This window comes from Parasteatoda tepidariorum, chromosome 8 (genome assembly GCF_043381705.1).
Source record: "Parasteatoda tepidariorum isolate YZ-2023 chromosome 8, CAS_Ptep_4.0, whole genome shotgun sequence".
NCBI lineage: Eukaryota > Metazoa > Arthropoda > Arachnida > Araneae > Theridiidae > Parasteatoda > Parasteatoda tepidariorum.
In genome coordinates, this window is record NC_092211.1 from 30,913,258 (window position 1) to 30,936,533 (window position 23,276).

General features: G+C 28.9%; 1 long non-coding RNA gene across 1 annotated transcript in view; it reads right to left on the reverse strand.

The window, feature by feature from the left end:
* The window catches only part of LOC139426304 (uncharacterized), a 124,228-nt gene that overhangs the window by 24,090 nt on the left and 76,862 nt on the right, over window positions 1-23,276 (reverse strand). The gene's annotated exons all lie outside the window — the stretch shown is intronic.

Genomic DNA, 23,276 nt, shown 5'->3' on the forward strand with positions numbered 1-23,276 from the left:
GTTGTTCTTTTTCCCATGTCTGGAGTAAACGCCTTGTTTGGGGGAAAAAATCTGATGTTGTCCAATTGCGATTGACAGCGTGTCTGATTTGGCAAGTGGTAATGTAATATCTAAACATGGCTTTAGATTGAAGATTTGAGATGGACGGAGATCTTTTCATGATTATTCTAGAAATTACTAGAAGGTACAAGTGGGGTGGTGTTGCAGGAATATTCTTGGCCAATTGGTGTAGGCTGCTGAAAATTATGGGGTATGATTTCAGCAATCATTACAACAAGGTTATGTAGATACATCATGATAATTCAGATAGGAGTCCTTAAGATAGTTACGAAATTTAAATAATTTTTCCCCTCTATCTTTTCTTACTTCTGCAACTTAATCGAAGGATATTTGTAAGTTTAAAGATTAATAGATTCTTTTAGAAAGTATCTTTTGGAACAAGTTTGAAGAACTTTTAAATTATAAATTTATATGCCAACCTATAATTTTCTTGAATATGAACTTTTGGTATGAATATGAAGGCTAGACTAAGTTTTTCGGATTATGAATTTTACAAAAATTTAATTCATTAATATGTAAAATTTATCTTATTTTTAAAGGTCTTTTTGTAATGGATAGCTTCAATTTTATTTCATCCAGAGAAGTTTCTCGATACATTGAGGCGAAAAACTCATCCTCTCTTCACATCAATGCAATTAGTTATAATTATGAGAATTAAGGAATCAATGGATTTAAAAAAAAAACAAACTATAACGAGAATTTAATTTTGTTGAACGCAGAAGTCAAATTTTAACACTACCAAGTGCTTATAATGAACGACTAAATGATATTGTAAACAGTGATTAACAGGACAATTTATTTTTTATAAAAACTTATCAACTATTAAAATTTCTGTTTAATTATGTAAAACTAACGCGAAATAGATTTCAAACATTTAATATGCATATGCAATGTAAATATTTCTTATAGCTCAATGTTTTATTCATGATGTGGGATAGCTAAAAAATCTATTTTAAATGCTCTATGAATCTAAAAAATCTATTTTATACTACACATAAAAATTGCAGATTGTTTTGCAATTTGTATTTAACCGAATAAATGGTTTTTATGCCACACCCAAAGGAACTACGATAAAGCTATCATATTTTACAACATTCAACAAATTTTATCACATATTATAAAACTGTATTTTATTGTTAATTTCACCAAAATCATTACCAAAGTACTACAGTAAAATTTACCTGCTGTTTGGTGTTTCCATAGAGCCAAAGTCTAGATTTACCATATTCAGGTAGTTTGGGCGATAAGGTTTTTCTAGTGAAAGGCGAGTATCAAATTAGAAAAACAAAAATAACCTAGTAAGAAGTAATAAAATTATCGCCGTGATACAAAGTAGCCATACTACCTCTTGGCGGAGACATCAGATAAGCTGCATTTAAATTTATAGTTCTTTCATACAATCTCTCAAATTAATTTTATTTCAATCGTAAAATTTAAATTATTGCAGTTCACATTTAAATTATTAGCATTAGAATATTCCTGTTTATTTTCCTTTTAATTAAATGTGGCGAACCACGATTCAGTGTGCAATGCATCATGGTCTGTTAAGAAATAAAGTATTATCCGACTCGTAAACTTTTTTAAATTTATAGCTCTCTCAATAAATCTTTCAAATTTATTTTATTTCAATATACCCTATTTGGTTTTTTTTTTTTAAATATTTTTTTATAACCGTCGTTGAATAACCGACCCAATTTTTGGGTTCAAGACTTCTAATGCTCAACTCCGTAGCCTTGTAATTTTGAACCCAACACAGAGGACAAGGGAACTCCTGGAACAAGTATTGGGAGAAATTTTACCTTCATGGAAGACTTTTTGATGGAACTAATCAGCAATTGCGTTACATGGAGAGGAAGACCACGAGAACCTCCCTAGGTTAGCCTGACTGCAAAGGAACTCTAACCCGTGATCCCTCTACCACTGAGGATATTTCTCGTCAGCAATGTGGTCATTGTTGGGATCGACAGCGCCATTGTTGGGATTCGAACCCGGTTCACCTCATTGAAAGGCGAGCACTCTATCTCCTGAGCCATAATCCACTGCTCATCCTATTTGGATTGCAAAAATTAATATTACATTGACCTTAAAACAAATTAAATACGTATCATAACATATTTCTTTAGAAAATCATTAGAAAACAACAGCATTAGAATATTGCTGTTTTGTGGTAAACCAAACTGTTTCGATTTTCTGCATCAAGCGTAACAAATGAAATCCATTAAAATAAATTCTGCATCAATGTCCATTAATGCAGAAAAAAAGAAAATAAATGTTACTCAATTGGACAACTTGACAAAACAAAAGAAACAATCGAGACAATGAACTACATCTAAAAGGCATAAGTAGAGTATCAAACAAGAAAAAGAAAACTAACAAAGTAAAAAAGCAATAAAATTATCACCGCGATACAAAGTAACCATACAACACTTGGTGGAGACATCAGATAAACCTGATTTAAATTTTTATCTCTTTCAATGAGGTCTTTCGAAATTAATTTCATTTCAATCGAAAAATTTAAATCATTGCAAATAAGAATTAAGAGCATTAAAATATTGCTGAATTTTTAAATGAAATTTGGGGAATCATGATACACTTATGAAATAAAATTGAAATACTTATTGAAGAATAGTAAATACTCTTACATTTGAAGGTAAAGGATGCAGTGTGACAATATTGGGGATTATTTTTCAATAAAATACGTGATGTATGCTATTCTGTTTTTAATTTCGTAAAAATCAAATACTCAACATAACAAATCTCATGCAGAAAATACGCCAGAAAATAACAAAGTTGGCGTTTTGTTGTAAACCAGATCGTTGCGAATTTCTGTTTTTGTGTCAAAAATAACAAATGAAATTCATTAAAAAGAAAAGAAAAGATAGGTTTATGAATTGAACAACTTGACAAAACAAAAGAAAATCGAGACAACGAACTACATCTAAAAGTCATAAGTAGACTATCAGACTAGAAAAAAGAAAAAAAGTAAAAAAAGTAGTAAAATTATCGCCGTGATACAAAGTAGCCATACAAGCGCTTGGCGGAGACATCAGATAAGCCTTATTTAAATTTATAGCTCTTTCAATGATTCTTTCAATTATAATGAAAACAAATCACCCGAAATTAAACAGCTACTCTTCGCTCAAATCCAACAAAGAATTCTTAGTGCCCTAAAGAAGAAAAAAAAGAAAAAAACATTCTTCGGTCCATTTGAGGTCGCACGAGGGGTGGGTAAACGAAAAGAACATTTTATGACATAAAATCTGACTTATGACACACGAAAAATTCGGGAACACGTATTTCGCATCATAGAAAATATATTGTAGAAAACTAACGCGATTATAGCTGATTTGCTCTCTTTTAGCCATAAAGCGCTTAAAAGTAACGATGTTGTTCTGATGTTAAAATTCAAAAGACGCATTTTAAATGACTGATTGCTGGTTTTTGCTTTTTGAATGTATTCGATAAAAATGAATAGCATTCTTGTTTGAGACCGACTTGTTAATTTATTTTGTCGTAAATGTCACAAAAGTGTATTGGATTTAGTTGTTAATTAAAAAGGATAATTTTGTATGCATTTTGTGGCAAAGGAAAATAGATAATACGCATAAATAACTCGCTTTAGCACCTCGTTTTTTTCTTTTTTTTTAAATATGCAAAAGGTTTCTTAGTAAGTTTCTTTGTTTTGGAGTGGAGAAGAAAGGATTTTATGCTATGAAATAAGGAAAAGAGAATTAGAGAACATTGTAAAGAAAACTGCATCAAATTACGGTAAATAGTACTGGCAACCAAAGTGCAAGATCCGCTAAATCCATTTTAACATAAAATAAAATTTTACTGTAAAATTTTATATCGTAATTTTTACAGTAATATTTATTTAATTACACTGATTTTACAGCAATTACAATATTACTGTAAAAATTACAGTATGTCAGATTTCTTGTTGCGTAAGATTTAGTCATAAAAATGAACTTTGAAAATAACCCGTGCTTTTTGCCGTAATTTTTTTACAGTGTATACCTTGAAAACGATATTACCCGGCATACCAGAGGATAATGAAAATTCCAATTGTGCATGTATTTTTACCCTTACATGCACGGTCGCGTGTGTAAAAATTTGATTGGAAATACGGTACTATGTGGTAAAATTTGTGAAAACTTATATTGCTGTAAAATTGGGTTCTTTTATCATGATAACTTAGAACATGGCATAAAAACCATTCATTCGGTTAAATTTACTTTTCAATTTTGTATTTTTTTACTAAATGTGTGGCAATAAAAGTATAATTTTGAAAACCTGAATTTCCTATATTTTGAATCCTCTTTATTTTTACCGAAGCGCTTTGGTAAAATTAACAATAAAATATATAATGTTTTATAATGTATGAAAAATTCGGTAAATGTTGCAAATTTTGATAATTTTATCATGATACCTTAGAACATGTCATAAAAATCATTTATTTTGTAAAAATTTAATTTTCCGTTTTGTAGTTTTTTAAAATGTGTGGAAATAAGAACTATAATTTACTATGATTTACCAACAAGAACTATGATTTTGAGAACTAGAATTACCGGTCAACCGTTGCCATATGAATGGGAAAATTATCAAATGAGTGATTTAAATACCCTATATTTCGGTTTTTATTCACCAGAATAATTTTTTTTAAAATCGAAATGTCATTACCTTACAGTACGTTAATTATACCAGAATTTTTATCTCCCTGTACGAGTAAAGTTATTTCGTGAACAAACAAAGCTTGCCTATTCGATATATGCATGTTCATTTTTGTCTCTTTTAGAGAAAAATAAGCTAGCTTATCCATTTGTCAAACAGAATGTCAAAATGAACTTGAATATCAATTAGTCATGGTTTCAAGCTAACCTCTACAATCTCAAATTCAAAGAGAACAGCATCTTTTTATTCGTTTTTCGTTTTTTAAAGCTCACAGCAGTTTCACAGCGGGACATCAAACAACGTGGTAGATCTGGCGGCAAAATGTTGAGAGAAAAAAATAAATACATTCCAAACAAGATAAATACAAGAGAAAGGTTAGAATAGTCTTTAAAGTTCTATTGTGCAAGAAGATGTTATTCAATTTTTCTTTCCTTACGATTTTTATATTCAGTTTTCTTTAAATCCATTCTTCGGAATATGTGATTATTTTTCTCTTAAAAAATTTCCTCTTTATTAACAATAATCACGGAATTTAGTGTCACCTTCAATTTGATTATGAATTCAAAAAGGAAAAGGTGAAGGTTTTGCAAAGCTTCTAGCACGTTTTTATATTCTCCAATTGCATAATGGCTATAATAAATACGTAATTGCTTCTTAAATAGTCAAACACTTAAGCATTCGATATGAAATCCAAATATATTTTTTGAAAGTTATAAGGAAATTTACATAATCCGGGCGACAGACAATGCTAATTATTACAGACTTTTGTGCATGTTATGTGATTTTAAATTTATTCTAGGTAATTTTGAATAATACTAGTAGATAAAAGGAATGGACAGTTTGGAATTTTTTTTCTTTTAAATATTGTAAGTAACCGTTTTTTTTTAAAAAAAAAAGTACTTAGATTTTATTCGATTTAAGATTTTAAAATAATATGATAATTATTATTAATGATATATGATAAGATCAAAAATTTTGAGAAGATAATTTAAAATCTTCAGTACTAGTTTCTTCACTAGGTTAATGGCTTCATTTCATGGATTTTGGAGAAATGCAATCAATCTCTTATGAACTTTTAACTATTACAGCCAATGAACCAATGACGAAGAATTAATCAAAATTGTTAAGAATATCAATATTTTTCGAATAGAAATTTCAACGATTAATCGGAGTCATCACTCTTTTGCTGTTAACAACGATTGAAGAAGAATTAACCAAAATTGCTAACAAAATTGCTTTTGATTTAATTACCAATGTAGTTTTTGAACTCTAAACCGATGAACCGATGGAAAAAAACAACCTTTGAAACAATTACAACCAACGACGAAGAATTAATCAAAATTGTTTATAATATCGATTTTGGTCTAATAGAATTTCCAGCGGACTTTTCCAATGGCTAAATGGTTGACGTGATTTATCAGAGTAATCACGTTTTTGATGTTAACAACAATCGAAGAAGAATTAGCCAAAATTGTTAAGAATATTAATTTTGATCCGATTTCCAATGTAGCTTTAAACTCTAAAGCAATGAACTAATGACGAAGAGCAACCTGTGAAACAATTACAACCAAAGAAGAAGAATTAATCAAAATTGAGAATAGAATTTCCGACGAACTCTTCTAATGTCTAAATAGTTGCAGTGATTTATCAGAGTAATCACATTTTTGCTTTTAACAACAATTGAAGAAGAATTAATTAAAATTGTTAAGAATATTAATTTTGATCCAATTTCCAATGTAGTTTTTGAACTCCAAACCAATGAAACAATGAAAAAGGACAACCTATAAGACATTTGCAACCAGTTAAGAAGAATTAAACAAAATTATTTATAATATTGATTTTGATCGAATAGAATTTCCGATGAACTTCTTCAATGGATAAATGGTTGGCGTGATTTATCAGAGTAATCACGTTTTTGCTGTTAACAACAAAATGAAGAAGAATGAACCAAAAATGTTTAAAAATAACCCTTTTTATCGAATTTCCAATGTATTTTTTGAACTGATAGAATAACTAGCGTTATTAGTGTTTTCGAGATTTTTAGCAATTTTATTTCAGGTTACTTACTTTTTACTGATACAATCAATAAACCAAGGAAGATAAAAAAAAAAAAATAATCACAATTGTTTTCAGCCAGAGTTCTAAATGGGGCTTTTCCAATCCTCACAAAGCAAGTGAGACTAGTTTTTAACAATATTATTTTACTGGAATCATTTTCTAGCTTTAGCAAATAATGAAGCATGAAATAATCAAAATTGTTTAGGATATCGATATGGATCAGTTGTAGCTTCCAGGATTTAAGGGGTTCCAAGAACTACCAATTGCTGCACTGTAAGAGTAACAATTGTCGTTGGAAATTGTGTGGCCACACATTCAAAGTAACCAGTGTCATCAATAAAAAGCTCAAAACGTAAGTCTATAATAGTTTAGAAGAATCCATGAATTGGTATGCTATGAAATAAATACGTATGGGACAAAAAATTTCGACAAATATTGGATCTGATGTATTTTACATCTGGATCAGTCTGCATTTAGAATAATTTGCATCTGAAGTTCTTTATAAATAGAATATTTTGTTGTGTTTTGCTCCTAAAGTACTCTATCTAGAATGTTCAGCATCTGGAGCATCTATTGCTTCATGTTTTTTGGGATAGGTATACTGTAAAACAGAAGCACAGCAGCAATTATATTTATGAGCTTTAGTGTAAACATATGGTAATACACTGGTGGGCAAAATTAAGAGATGGAAAGCATTTTCGCACATTTCTATGACGCTATATTCTTCTATGACGCACATTTCTAAGACGCTATGACCCTATTTCTGGACGGTTATTGATATGGAGGGAACCTGGAACCCGATACCATCCCAACAACATTATCGACAGGGACCATTATGCTGGTGGAGGACTCATGGTTTGAGCAGGGATCATGCAAGATACCCGCACACCGCTCCATGTGTTTGACAATGGTTCCGTGAATGCCCAGAGGTACAGGCAGGAGGTCCTAGAGCCATATTTGCGTTTCTTCAGGGGCGCTGTTGGCCCTGAGTTCATTTTTATGGACGACAATGCGCGACCACATAGGGCTCTCATGGTTGATGAGTATCTGGAAAGCGAGGATATTCAACGAATGGATTGGCCAGCCAAATCCCCTGACCTGAATCCTATTGAACATGCTTGGGATGCTCTTGGGAGAGCTATTGCGATGTGCCAACCTCCCCCCAAAACCATTCTGGAGTTAAAAATTTCTCTGGTGGAAGGATGGGAAGGTCTTGCACAAGTCCTCCTTAACTCCCTTATTAACAGCATGCATACTCGTTGTGCATGCTGTCTGTCTGTCAGGGGTGACCATACACCATACTAGAGGCAACACACACTGTACAAGCCTCACTTTTACCCTTAAGTTCAGACTACATTGGATTTATTGGCAATAGGTCTTGCCAGTGAATGGCACTTTCATTTTTGTTTTGCATACTTTATTATCATGGAGTAAGCTATATCCATAGCAAATTTCATTTATTTATATTCAGTATTCTTGAGATATTTTGGAAAATGTCTTCCATCTCTTTATTTTGTCCACCAGTGTAGAAAATGTGTATCTTTAATTGGTCTATTCTAAATAGAAGCTCCAGGTCTTACTTGCAAAATGATGAATGGTAAGGCAATAGTATCGGAATTATAGAGATTTGTTGTTTCAAACTTAATCCGTTTATGGTAATAATTTTGAAAAATAAATGGCTGATAAATGCTGTTGAAAGTAAGTAGAAATGTTTGGTAACTAAGCAGAAAGGGATGGTAATAATTTTGCGTCGTTACGAATAACACGGTTTTTGACAATTTTGCTTGTAATATTTTAATAAATCAACACTTTAAACTTGCAGAAGCTATGCTGAAATGTGCAGAACTCATAGAAGTCATGCAGAATGCAATACTACTTTTACAATCATAGTTTGATTTGTTTTTTTATCTTTGTTGGTTTTACGTTCTGTAAATAACCAAAGAATATTGTATAGAACGATACAAAAATGTATAGAATACCTTAATATACGGAAATCAAAGGATTTCACTATACTCATTCGTTTAAAAAAAAAATAAAGGAAAATATTTTTTCCTTTGAAAATTTATAGGTTACATACGTTTAAACATGAGGATTCCCAATAAAAAGAGTTCTAATTAGGCAGTTTCTAACTTGAAAAAACAATTTTATAAAAATCCTTCTTTTTAGGCTTTTATCTCGTGCATAATAGTACACCATCAATGCCGGAACAGGCAGATTTACGATTGTATTTTTAAAAAGGAATACAGAAGTGTTTTTAAATCCTTATCGGCCTCCAATGGTAAAAAAGTTAAGAATTGCAAAAAGCATGAAAGAAAATTAATACAGAAAGAAAATTCGACGACGCCTGTAATCTTGGCTATTCTTCTTCTTAAAAGAGAAATCACGGTCCAGTGGGGTGCCTTGCTCTTCGGAGGTGGTGGCCCGGAGAGGGCTAATGTGAAGACTGCCCATGGGCCTCAGGTGGGCAGCGGGTGGGCACCGTTACCCACCGCTTGTATTCACTGTTGGAATTAAAGAAATAATATTAAAAAAAGAAAGCTGAAGAAAAGAAAAATGTTAGACCCGCTGTCTTTGAGTTTGACGCTTGCCGGCAAAAATTTCTTTGGCGGTTTCTTTAAGATTTTTTTTTTTTCATATTAGTCTTGAAATATTTTATTTATTTATTTTGAATATAAATTAATTGAAGTGGCATGAGGTGCTAGAATAATAAAATCTTAAAAGTTATCGGGAGGGAAGTTATTACATTTTCTCACCGTAGAGGTTAAAATTTATGTCTAAAGAATTGAAAACAGTAGGCGAATTGTCGTCAGATTGAAATAAAAGGAAATACCAGAATGAATTTATCAAGAATTTCAAATATATCCTTGTTTTAATATAATACGGTTAACATTAGATATGATATTGATAAATTGAATTAAATAGTACGACAGTAATATTCTGTTTCATTACTTTGTGAAATATAAACAATGAATCACGATATACAATGAATCTTGTCTAAATATTATTTTTAACAGGTTTCGAAAGCATTAAAAAGCTTATAAATTTGGATTATGAAATATTTTATAATAGTATGCTGTACCTTTGTGATGAAAGTAATGGGTTTGTTTTTAGTAGTATCATCATTTGAAATGAGGAATTTTATTGGGACTGTAACGAGGAATTTTGTGGTAAATACAAGCCGCATTCTGTCCATTTATTGTAATTGAAAACAATTCATGTACCAAGAATGAACCATGTCCGCTAACGTTGTAATAGAAAAGCTAACGTTGAATAGAAAAACTAACAAATGAAAGGTTTAAATACCTCTTACTAACCAGAATTATTTTTTTTTTTTTTTTTTTTTTTTTTTTACTATACAGTTCGGTAATTTTACCAGAATTTTTCCCCCCGTGCACTATTATTTATTTTTAAATGGCTTATATTACATTTTCTTTTAACGTCTTTAAAGTTTCTCAGAATGCGAGTTGTTTTTCTAGTTGTTGTAATCTGAAAGATATTTTTTTTATCAATAGCATTTCTTTCTCATATATCCTATTAAACACAGAAATTTTATTTTTATAAAAGTATTTTTCATTCATGAAGTGAATCTCTTCAAAGTTTGAGTGTCCTTTTAAAGTTTTATGCTCACTGATATATATATTAAAGCGGATATGATGGTTATACAAATTATTTGGAATTTCTTCAAATAATTGTTTGTTTTTTGCATTAGTTATTATATAAAAGCTTTTTTCCGTGTTTTTTTTTACTTGGATTTGAATTTCTACGATCATTGGTCGACTCATAAACTGCTCCAAGCTCACATCTAAAACAGTGTAGATTTAAAATATCCCAAGTCGTTGATCTATCATAGGTAAACATCCTCTTCCTATCCAGCTAACTTGGGACGTTTTTGTGCACTGTAAAAAATAGATGTAAATTCCACAGAAGAAAAAAATTTATTCACAGAAAAAAACTGTTTAAAGAAGAAGAGAAGTTTCACAAAACAGTTTTTCTCTGTTTTTCTTCCTAATTATAAACGGACTAAAACTGCCAGTTCAAATTGCAATTTTTGTCACGCAGTTTTACTTACCGTTAGATAATTCTACCATTTTTAAACTCATTTTACGATTATTTTCTATACTTGCTCTTATATTTCCTCAATTATTATATGGTTTTGAACATCGTATATATAAAACTGTGATTCGATTTTATTATCAAATTGATAATCTAACTGATTATTATTTTTCCATAGATATAATTTTTTGTTAAGTTAAATTTTCAAACATTTTTATACGGGTAGACCACTATAGTTTTAAACATTTTTACACTTAAACATTATTTCAATAAGTAAGACTTTTAAGATAAAAACAATTTAAGTTTTTTCTATTTGCTGAGACACTCGATCTGCGGTAGCTCCGGACACAGAGAGTTCGGCTCCCAATGAGGCGTCCCAGGTTCGAATCCCAGTGTCATCCACACGTCCGAAAGCTGCTGCACTCCGCTTACACCGATCAAAAAGCTGACTTTTTTTAGTATGGTTTTCTTCACCAAGCCATGTAAAAACACTGAAGTTTGTTCATGAGTTATCTTGTCCTCTGGATTGAGCTTACATGATCATAAAGCTGAATATTGACAGCCCCAAATGCAATCGGGATCCGCTGTTCAATGCTTGTAGTGAAATACGAGGAAGAAACTTAAACCAGTCAAAAATTTATATAATAAAAAAGCAACATCTTTTTTCGCATTAGCTACTTTGCTTATTTTATCCTCAATTAGGCATCTTAATCCCAGCCTAACCTGAATAAACATTTCAGACAGAAACCGCTTCAGTGTAAACATTACATCTGGAAGGACTTTCCATCCAAAAAGAAAATATTTTAAAAAGATTCTAAAGTCAACACACCTCTTCCAGTTTTGGAATTAGCAAGATATTATTCTTGCTGGTGACTTCTGATGTGGCGAAGAAAAAAAGAAATTTACAGGGGTTGGCGGGAGGGTGAAGAACATAAAGTAAAAAGGCAAGTTCAAAAAAGCCGTCTTTTGCTGTCGAAAATTGGATCTCCACAGGGGGGCGTAGTCCCCTTCATTAGCGAAAACTCCAAACTTTTTTTGTTCGATTTCTGTTTCTTGTTCCCTTCCCTTCTGTCCTTTACCCTCCCATACCTTTTCTTGAAGAATCCGCAGGTAGGTCAGGCGTTGAGAAAGCAAGGTCAACTTGCACAGTTCTCAGCCTTCACCATGCATCGTCTGCGTGACCACAAGCCATTCGAATGTGCCTTTTTCACTCCGATAAAGATTCCATTACATGAACGGAGAAAGAAAATAAAAAGAACTGAAAATGCTGCGCCGCTAAAAATATTAACTCTTTACGCTTTGAGCTGTGATTTGTGCATGACAAATATACCATAACTGCCTTCCTCATACTATATTGCTAAAAATGATTTGACATTTAATCTTTCGTATGGAAAAGTGACAGAAACTTAAGCTTATTTTTTTTTGCCAGTTATTTCTTGTATTTTTAAATGCTATATTTTACGCATAATGGTTGCATAATATTTTGCAAAAACTTTTGTTAAAAAATTTGTATCTGCGTTGAGAAAAAAAAGTACTGTCAAGACTACCATGATATATTTAAATTTACCGTGTTTATGGCTCTTTGGGATAACAATAATTTTGGTTAAATTAACCATAAAATATTGTGTTATAATATGCGAGAAAATTTTGAGAATGTGGTAAAATTGGTAATTTTAATTCTTTAAAGCATAGTAAAAAAAAAAATCCATTTTTATTCGGTTAAATTTTCTTCTCAAACTTTTATTTTTTACTAATAGTTTGGTAACAAGAACTATAACTTAAAAAATCAGAATTTCTGATGAGCTATTAGTATATGAACAGAAAAATTACCGGTTTATATATACCATGCATTTTAGTTTAATTACCTGAATAATGTTTCCCCCCCCCCTTTTTTTAACAATGTTATTTCTAAACAATACGGTAATTTTACCAGAATTTTTTTCTCTGTGATATAAGTTTATGTAGAAAAGTCTAGATTTGACATTAAAATTAAGAATTTGAGATAATTTTCTTACTTACCATACCTAATTTGAGGTTTATGAGAAAAATATCACAAGATAAACACTCTTTGTGAAGAAATGTGGCATCAATGACGAATTTTAAAATAATTTTTTTTTCTATTTGTTTTATAATTGCCTTTCTCATACAATATTGCTAAAAGGGATTTGACATTTAATCTTTCTAATAAAAATGGGACAGAACCTTTTTTTCTTTACTCAGCTCTTGCTTCTATCTTTAAACGCTACATTTTATGCATAATGGTCGTGTAATATTTTACGAAAAGTTTTGTTAAAAAATTCGTATCTGGGAAATTTATAAAGAAAAGTTAAGATTTGAGAATAAAATGAAGAATTTGAGATGACTTTCTCACTTACTTTGTAAATAACGTGAGGAAAGTGAGAAAACTGCAACAAGATTAATCTTTTATCACATTCTTTGAGAAGAAATTTGAAATCAATGAAGATTTTTGAAATAATTTGTTTCTCGATTGCCTTTTTCTCACATTATTGCTAAAAATAGTTTGGTTCTTAATATTTGATGTGAGTAAGTGATATAAAAATACTATATTTTTCAAATATAGGGTTTTTTATCGTTAATTCATTACTAATAAATGACGCTAATTTAATTTGACGAAAAGCAAAAAACTTATCATAGCATATTTAAGACAGTAATGTTTGATTAATTTTGACAATAGGTACTAGATGAAGTAAAAAAGTAAGCTATGTACTGAAAAGCAAAATTAATGAAAGACTGATTTGTTTAGAAAAAACATAAAAATTCGCCATAGTATTATTGACTCCAATTAGGCTTAGTTAATTTCAGAAAAGGCACTACTGGTATTTGGTCCCGTTTTAAAAGGTACCAAGTATACTAATATAGGTACAATGCATATTTGTATATTTAGTGCATGTTAAAAGTGCTCCAATACAGTGCAAACTTAATATTGGTTGCAGTTTTAATATTGGTCGCGCAGGTTGTCCGGCTACCAAAGCAGGGGAGCTATCCCCAATACAGAGGATCAAAATTGAGATGGCATGTCCTCAGATAATCTTCAGGGATGTTTCCCAGACCGTAGCCAATAGCCCATTGCGTAGCTCTAGTGCGACGTAAATAAAGTACCCACCCACCAAAAATTCGATAACTAATATAATGATATAGTGCCTTTACTAAATTGCTAAAGCGTTACACATTAACAAGTGGATATCCTTGCTGAAATCAATTTAAATAACAATAAAGAACCATTGACACAAACAGTGTACAAACGATGTAAACACTTTTCTGTAAACATGCGCTTATTTATAAAATGGATAACTTGAAATTAGACGTTACATTTTGCCAATCTATTTAAAATATGACATTTGAATTAACATCAATTTGATTGATTTTGATCAAATTGATAAGAGTTTGACTTTAGATCTTTAAAATCCTTTATTTGTCTACAGCTTTTTTTTTCTTCCAGTTTTAAAAAATAATCTCTATAAAGCTTTTCAACACTTGGATAACAGATTTATAAATGGCTAAGAACATGAAAAAGTATAAAAGGTTGTTCAGGTTCATCAACTCAATCCAATTACACCTTTAAAAAAAAGGAAGAATAAAATTTAAGAAAGATTGAGTGAAAGGAGATTCATTAGAATCCTATGATTGAATTGACCTGAAGAGCTTCAACAGTCACGCTTTCAGAATTAGTAGAAAAAAATAGAGGGCGCTTTAATTCGAAAGTCTATCAATGCACAATCATTCGTTATAACTGCCAATACTTGAATCTAATAATAATTCATCGTCTGTCATTGGAAGTTGCGACTTAATTTATACTTAAACTTAATGAAGAAAACGGCTACTCCTCCCCATAGCTTCAAACATGGAAAGTAAAATCAGGAAAGAAAAAAAAAAATAACAATTGCCCAACTAAGCGGAAAGAAAAGTAGGGAAAAACTTAATTTAGGCCGAGTTTATGTAAGCTTCATCGTGGTTTTTTCGAACATCTGTCATACATATTGCCCCTTACTAAACTTCCCCCAAACCTTGCTGATTACTTTTAGTTGGAGAAAAAAAAATTCATAAGCAAATACCAAATTGTACAAAAAATGTTCCAACATTCATCTAGCTTCGCTGTCAGGTTCCTAAAAAAGAAAAAAAAATCGTTTGAGAATTTGTCAGATGTTCTAATGTTAATAGAGACTGCAATGTATGCATGTATAAATTGAGCGTATGCTGAAATGTTCTTTTTAACACTAAAGAAGACTTATATTAGTTCTTCCGTGAGCCACCTGGAGCGCTGACACGGGTGGTAGTTTCTATATATATATGTAACAGGAAAAAAATAAAAAGAATTTCACTATTATCGATATATTTTCCTGTTTTTTAATAGAGATACATGGAATCAAAATAGGCTGAAGCTCAAAATAGGCTGAAGCTCGTGCTGTAGAGAGATCTGGCATCGGTACAATCGATTATATTTTGTTATTAAAGTTCAGAAGAAAAAAATGTTACAGTAAATTAGATTTATAATTTGATTCTTCTTTTTTTTTTCAGGAGAAATTTTTTTCTTTCTAGGCTTTACTTTATGAAGGAAAGGGTACATTTTTGTGAATTTCATTTTGAGTTTGTTGTTTTATCTGAAAATATCTAGAAGGAATTTGAAATCAATTTTAAAAGGAAATTTTGATTAATGCAAAGAAGAAATAATAATTCTCAAAAGTGTTAAGTTCTTCCAATAGTGTTAAACTTTAATGTCGTATTTCATGTGATAAATACGTAAAAATTAATTTTTATATACTGAACAATTTAAAATCTAATTACGTAAAAAATTTTCACTAATGTTTTCGAGCTAAAAAGTTTATTTCTATCTTTCATTCTTTTTTTTTTTCGTATCATGTAGGACAAAAAATCATATTTGTTCTAAAAAATGCGTTTGTATCTTTCGGAAATATAGTTTAAGCATGAATTCAGAATGTATTTATCAGTATGTATTTATAAGTATTTATACATGGCAAATTATGCATGGAGATATACAAAATTATAATCAATCCCAGATAACAGTGTAAGGTTGATTTTAATGTTATGAAAACCATTTTTATTACAAAGACCAACAAATTTTATAAATGATTAACAATTAAACTACGCAAGCTTGCAATGATGATAAATTTAACTATGGTAGTTTACATGCTATGAGTTTCACATTAAGCTTGCATAAGTAACCCTTTTAGAATGAAATTGAATCAGCCTTTACAAAATAAGGCTAGGAAAACGTTCTGAAATCGTTACCATATTCCTTACCATATGAATGGAAAAATTTTCAAATGAACGGTTTAAGTACCGTATGTTGTGTTTTTATTAAACAAAATTGCGTTTTTTTTTCTCTCACCACAAATGCCATTACCATAAAGTACGGCAATTTTACCAGAATTTTTTTCTCCGTATGTTTTAGTTAAATATAACCCTGCAAGCAAAATTAAATTTTTAAGTGTTTGAGTGTAAGTTGCTCCGATTTCTATGTTACAAAATTATCAACTCTGTCAGTGTAATTATCAACTGATAATGCAATTTAGTAAAAATGTTTCTTTTTTAAAAAGAAATTTATGAAAAACTATTAAACTCTATAATAATCATATTGTAAATCAATGTAAAGTTGTTATTAAAAAAATTCAGTATTTTTCAAGAAGGAAAATAAAGAAATTAAAGCTATAGTTTGAAAGGCAAAGCTATAGTTTAAAAATATGTGCAGAGTGTTCAATAATGATCACCTTTAATGTGTGTCTTTGGAATATTTCTCGAAATTGAAAACAAAAAAAAATATATAAACTAGGGATTATTTACGTCTTTAAATAACTTGAATAAAAATGATAAACAATACTAAAGCTATTATGGGGTGACGTAATTCATGCAAGCATTTTTAAATTGTTTTTCACTTTATCCTCTCAGTTTACTTTAATTACATTTTAATGTAAATCTAGACTGTAAAGAATTTCGTATCAAAATAATGGTAAAAAATGCTGCCACCATGGGTCATCCATAACCATAAGACCAAATTTTTATTTCAGAACTTTATATTATAATTTTTACGTTTATATTTATTTAATTACAGTGATTCAACAATTTTACAATAAATATAACTAAAAATTATGATATGAATGAATTTAATGGATAAAAGTTACTGACACCCTGAATGCCGGTACTTTTACCGGAATTCAATTCGGAATTTTTTTACAATGTTGTATTAATGTACAGAAAAAGAAACAATGCTAATAACTAAATTTTGTGTGATTAATCTTCTAGAAAACATTGATTCAAAGTTGCGATAGATGTTAATAAAAATAGAAACTACTTTTTGCAAAAAAATTATAACTTCATCAAATGCAAAAGAGTAATGACGATACATCGATTATTCATCGATATTAATATCAATTTAAATCACGCAAATCCAACCAAGGCATGAGATCAATCTACCAATCTAATTACTTCTAATCATTTATCATTCTCTCTTAAGAGAATGCGAACGTGTTAGTTGAGATAAATCAATTTTACGAACACTTGAAAGGAAATAGAAAGTTGTTATAAATTGCAGAAATGTCATTCTTTCAAAATCAAGTCTCTTAGAATTTAATAAATAAGCAATAATTGTTTTAGATTGCAGATAAATCTCTATACTGTTATCAGTACGTAGAAATAATGATATTTGCTTAGGGTGGTGATGAAATATAGAAATTGATGAACAAACTGGGCAATTTTTGAGGAGATTAATTCAAGATTGACGTTGTTGATTCATATTTATAAATAAAAAAAGTATGAAAAATTACAATATGGGCGAATTTTTTGTTGGAAAATAAGAATATCACTTTCATATTTTTAAGTACACCGTAAAAAAGTACTGTCAACCTTAGAGCATCATCCGTAAAATCTATTTTTGCAACAAGTCTTTATACTTACTACCGCAACTGTTACAGTAATATTTAATTAATTGCAGTGATTCAGTGATTTTATAGTAAATATTACAGTATAAATATCAAATTTTTTGTTTCATAAAGTTTTACGGTAAAAAATACTGTAACTCTGAGTGCCTGTACTTTTTACCGGAATTTGATCCGGAATTTTTTGGAGTCCAATTGGAAGTACTTAATATTTATTCAATTTTTTATTCAAATAGTAATTTAATCAATTGAACAAATGGTTTAAAAAATTGAAATTAAAATATGTTTTAAGTGTTTATTAACTGAATCTAATAAACCTAATCAATTTTTAATAATAGTAATATCAAAGCAATGGTGGTTACATTTTATATGTTTACTAGCTTAATGTAATTAATAAATTAAGCTTTCAATAAGAAAAACTATTAAATTAATTTAAGAATATTGTCAGAGATTTTTCAAACAATAGGAAAGATTGTTGCAATTTTTGTCTTCATTGAGTAAATGTGAAACTTTATTCAATTTGCTGTGGAAATGAAAGTTAATCGAAATTGAAATATTTTGTATAAATACTGATTCATTGCAGCTTGCTTGCTAAAAATTCTTTAGTTATTAAACTGGAGCATAAAAGTTTGTACCTAAACTTCAGAGTTATTAAAGAAATTATTATTAATATTTGTAAGTGATGATACAAAAACAAAATTATTTAAAGTAAGGATTGTTTTTTTAATTTATAACCTCGTAGACTATAATGAAAAGCGCTGATGTAAGAATAAGAGAAGAATTTGTTATTTTTCTAAAATTTGTTGAAATATATTCGTTAAAATAAAGTAAAATTTCGCCAAATAACTTTTACTTTCATACTTATTCTCTTTTTAATGTTCTTTTAACGAAAGAAAATTGCTTGTTTTTTTAATTTTTTAAAACTATAACAACAAAATAATTTAAAAATTTTTTTTTAAATATTTCTGATTTATGTTTATATTTTAATAATTTTTATCAAACATAACAAGATAATCTTAAACTTTTTCTCTTTTAATATTTCTAATTCATGCCTATATTTTTATAATTTTTCTCAACATAATAACAACAAAATAAAGTTAAAGATTTTTTTTCCATTTTAAAATTTCTGTTTCGTGTATATGTTTTCATAAATTTTCTCAAACATCGTAAACAACAAAATAATGTTAAGAACATTTTCCGTCTAATATTTCTGTTACAGACATATATTTTCATAATGTTTCGATTTTTAATGCTTATGTAACGAAAGAAAAGTGTTGGTTTCTTAAAACTTAACGAACATCATAACAGCAAAATAACGTTAAACTCTTTGCACTTTAAATATTTCTGTACAATGCACGTATTTTCATATTTTGCATTAATAGTAAGTCAAAAATCTTTCACGTGTTTTTTTATATATTACAATTATTCATAGCTTTGGAGTTATAATATTAAAATATATATTCATATAACAAAAACTTTTATAAATTATATTCAGAAAATTTTAAGTTAATTGATGTAAAGAAAATAATTGTGATAAATCTCTCTTTAATCAATGAATACTTTGTTAAGAAACTAACAATGTTTCTACTCATTTCACGAATTATCCATTTTAATCATAAATTTTAGAACTATCTTTGCTTGCATTAAAAACAAAAGTAAAGGCATTTATTGAGTTATTGCATAATTATTACTATAATAATGTTGCAACATAATTACTTAATAACTTTCTTAAAACTTTTAAGAATTTTGATTGTTACTTGTGTTAGTAATGATTCCTAACACAAATGCCACACAAACTATAAGCGAAAGAAAAAGTGTCGGCGTCACTTTTAAGCAATAGTAGCAATATCATAATAATTGCTCCTGAAGTTCTTGGAATTCATATTTACCCCGAAAAAAATCTGTTAGAGGGACTTTGAGTTTTAAAATATAAAATTTAAAGAAAATTTGTTTCTTTGGAAGAGGTTTTAAAATTTTAATTAATATTAACTGCATTAATGGTAAATCAAAAATAAACGTGAAAAAAACATACCTTAGTTTTAGCTCTATAAACAAAAATCTTCCCCAGTGTCTAAAGAGGAAGGTTCTTATTTAAAGAACTGAAATTATAGTATGTCCATTTATATACTTTCATTTGTGTTTTACTCATGTTGTTTTTGGCTCTAGTTTTCATAACACAAAGTATACCCTTTCCTTTGTTGTATTAATAAATTATTGGAAAGTTCCTTTTATTAAAAAAGGAAATAGTTGAAAGAATTTTCACGAAAAAAAGAAAAATTTCCATAAAAAATTTGGAATACATTTATCATTAAAGTGTAAAAAACAAGATCTTCTCCCAAGAAAAATACTTACCAAGATAAAATAAAAATAAATTTATTAATGACGAATAAAAAAATTCCTTTCAAGAAAATTACTCTCCTAATAAGATTAAAAAATTTGAAATAAATTTACCAATTTAAAAAAAATATGTTTCTCCCTTTGACGATTTGGAATAAATTTATTATTAAAGTTTCAAAAAAAAAAAAAAAAATTCAGAAAAATATTTTTTCTAATAAAAAATTAACTAAAACAGGAATTTTTTTTAAAAAAGTAAATACTTCCACGAATGAGAAAATAAGATTAAATTTATTAATTTAAAAAAGTGATTTCGGGGAAAATATTTCTCCCTTTCACAAAAATAGGAAAGAAATTTTCATAAAATTATAAGAACAAGAAATTTTTTTCAAAAAAATATTTCTCCTATTAAAAAAAATAAATTTACCTAAAATAAATTATTTAAAACAAAAATCTTTCCAAACAGGAAAAAAAAGAAAAAGAAATTTACCAATTTCAAAGAGTGATTTCTGAAAAAAATATTTCTCCCTTTGACCAAAATAATTTTCTTATAAGGTTTCAAAAACAAAGATTTTTTTTAGAAAAATCTTTGTTTTAATTAACTTTTGTTATTCTTTGTTTTGTTTTCCTAATTGAAAAATTAGGAATAAATTTATCAATTTAAAAGAATGATAACTAAAAAAACATTTCTCCCTCTGACAAAAATATGAACAAATTTATCACCAGAATTTTAAAAACCATAAGTTTCTCACATAACTATTTCTCTCAATGAAAATAAAAATTAATTTATCAACAAGGAATGAAAAAAAAAAGCGAAATCTTTCCAAATTAATAACTCTCCCAATGAAAAATAGAAATTAATTTATTCACAACGAATAAAAGATTAAGAAAAAAATTAAAAATTCACCAGAAAAAAAGTAAAAAAAGAGTTTTATACCAAACCCTTATTGTCTTGAACATCTTACTCTTATCCATTACACATACCAATAAACATGTCTTTTAAAAATTTCATTTCTTTAAAGTATTCCCCTCACGCTCTGTGACTTGTTTTAAAAACCGATTATTTCCATTCGAATAAAAACAAAATAAAGGCCCGAATGTTCTCCTGACCTTTAACCACAGATTAACAGATAAGTTTTGGGCGAATGTTTCTTTTCTTTATTATTTCATATTGAAGAAGGTGTGTAATAAGGATAGAGGGGAGGAGAAGAAAAAAAAGAAAAACACAGCATATTCTATAGCGACTTTTTTTTTTCTTTCTTCCAGTGGACCTAGAATTGGAAACAGAAAAACCAGGTATTCAATAAATCTTACTGACAAGTGCATCTTGGAATAGGGGAGTGACATTCTCTAACTCCAGAGATGTCCCAATGCGTGTTTGGAATCTAATGTTGCCTTTACCGTTTTTTTATTTTTTATTTTTTTTATTAAATAAGAAATGGTTCTTTATTTTTCTATCACGTTGGGATTTTCTGTGGTTTGATTTATGTATCTTTTTGGGACTTGTACAAGTTGGATACGCAATGACTATCATAGATTTTAACTGTCGCTGCTCAGTTATGTTTGCTAATGAAGCGACAGTTCAAGAATCCATTGTTCGATAAAAACACGTCCGAGCATTCGTCAAAGATTGCGGATGTGAATGGAGTTTTTAAGAAGATGACTATTTCTTTTTTAAACAACATGCATTAAATGACTTATATAAACTACTAACAAAAAATTTAAGTACGTGCTTTTTAAACAACATTCGTTTTCATACTATCAGCTTACTCATGCGTCAAAAATAACTTTTAATTTCAAGAAGATAAATTTCGAACCTATTTTTCTTTTAGCTATAAAACATCTTTTGTTGAAGAAATGTAAATTTTGATGCTCTTTTTCCTAAAAGAGAAAATCAATTTATTCTTACTTTCAACAGTGAAAATTTAAAAAAAATAATTAAATTTTTTTAATTATTTATTTATTTATTAATGTTTTATTCAAAAACATAAGTGAACACTTCCGTTGTGAATTTGAAAATTTTTGAAATTTAAAAACCAAAGCTTCCTTTATGAAAAAAAAAAGGAAAAAAGAACGAAAGAAAGAAAAAGAAAAGAAAAGGAGAGAAAGTTATGGTGACTAGACTAAACATTTTTAAGCTTTTAACACTTTTATTAAAAGTAAAAGTTTTATTTATTTTCTTAACCAAAGCTTCGTTTATAAAAAAAAAGAAAAGGAAAAAAGAACAAAAGAAGGAAAAAGAAAAGAAAAGGAGAGAAAGTTATGGTGCCTAGACTAAACATTTTTAAACTTTTAACACTTTTATTAAAAGTAAAAGTTTTATTTATTTTCTAAGCGATACTTTTTATGAGACTCGAAAATAATATTGCAATGCCCCAAATATATAAAAACAATGCTTTTGTTTTTATAATAGTTAAAATATCGTGTTAATTTTATTCTATAAATTATTATCTGGCGTTTTGCATTTTATTATATTTGCGTGTACTTTATTTGAAATCGTTATGTAATATCCATTAAATTGTGAACACAGTTTACCACAAATTCATATCATTATAAGTGGATTTCTACAAATAATATTATGCCGCATAAAACACTTCATCTGTCATTCTTTATGAAATATTTTACTGTGTCAAAAACATAAAAACAAAATTTTACTATTTTATATTGGTAAAAAAATAATGGTTTTACAAATTAAGATCAAGAGGAAAAACGGTTTATATCCGTAAAAACTGATTCCGAGAAAAAAAACAAATTTAAAGATGTGAGATAGTTCATTAGACATCATACGATTGAAATCGTGAAAATGAAAATATACGTAAATATTACGAGCATCTATTTACATCCCTCAAAAATTTTAAATCAAAAATTTACAATTCTTGATGTTGAGGAAAAATAAAATTTGAAAATTGGGTTGAACAAGAACCATTTTTTCTTCTCGAAAGTCCTCTCCAACCTCTCCATTAGAACTCCAGTCGTTTTTTTTTCATTGTTCTTTTCTTTGTTCCCCTTGTCTACGTTTGGACAGGAACCTTTTATCTCCACCTTGGCGAACAAAGAGCACGGTAGGTATATTCTTTGGTTTTCTTAGGTATTCTTTGGCCAAGATCTCCATGGCCCATCTTCAAAGTGTAATAACTCCAGGGAGGGACCGATTTTCCAAGTTATTAATTTGTCAAAATTGATTAATCC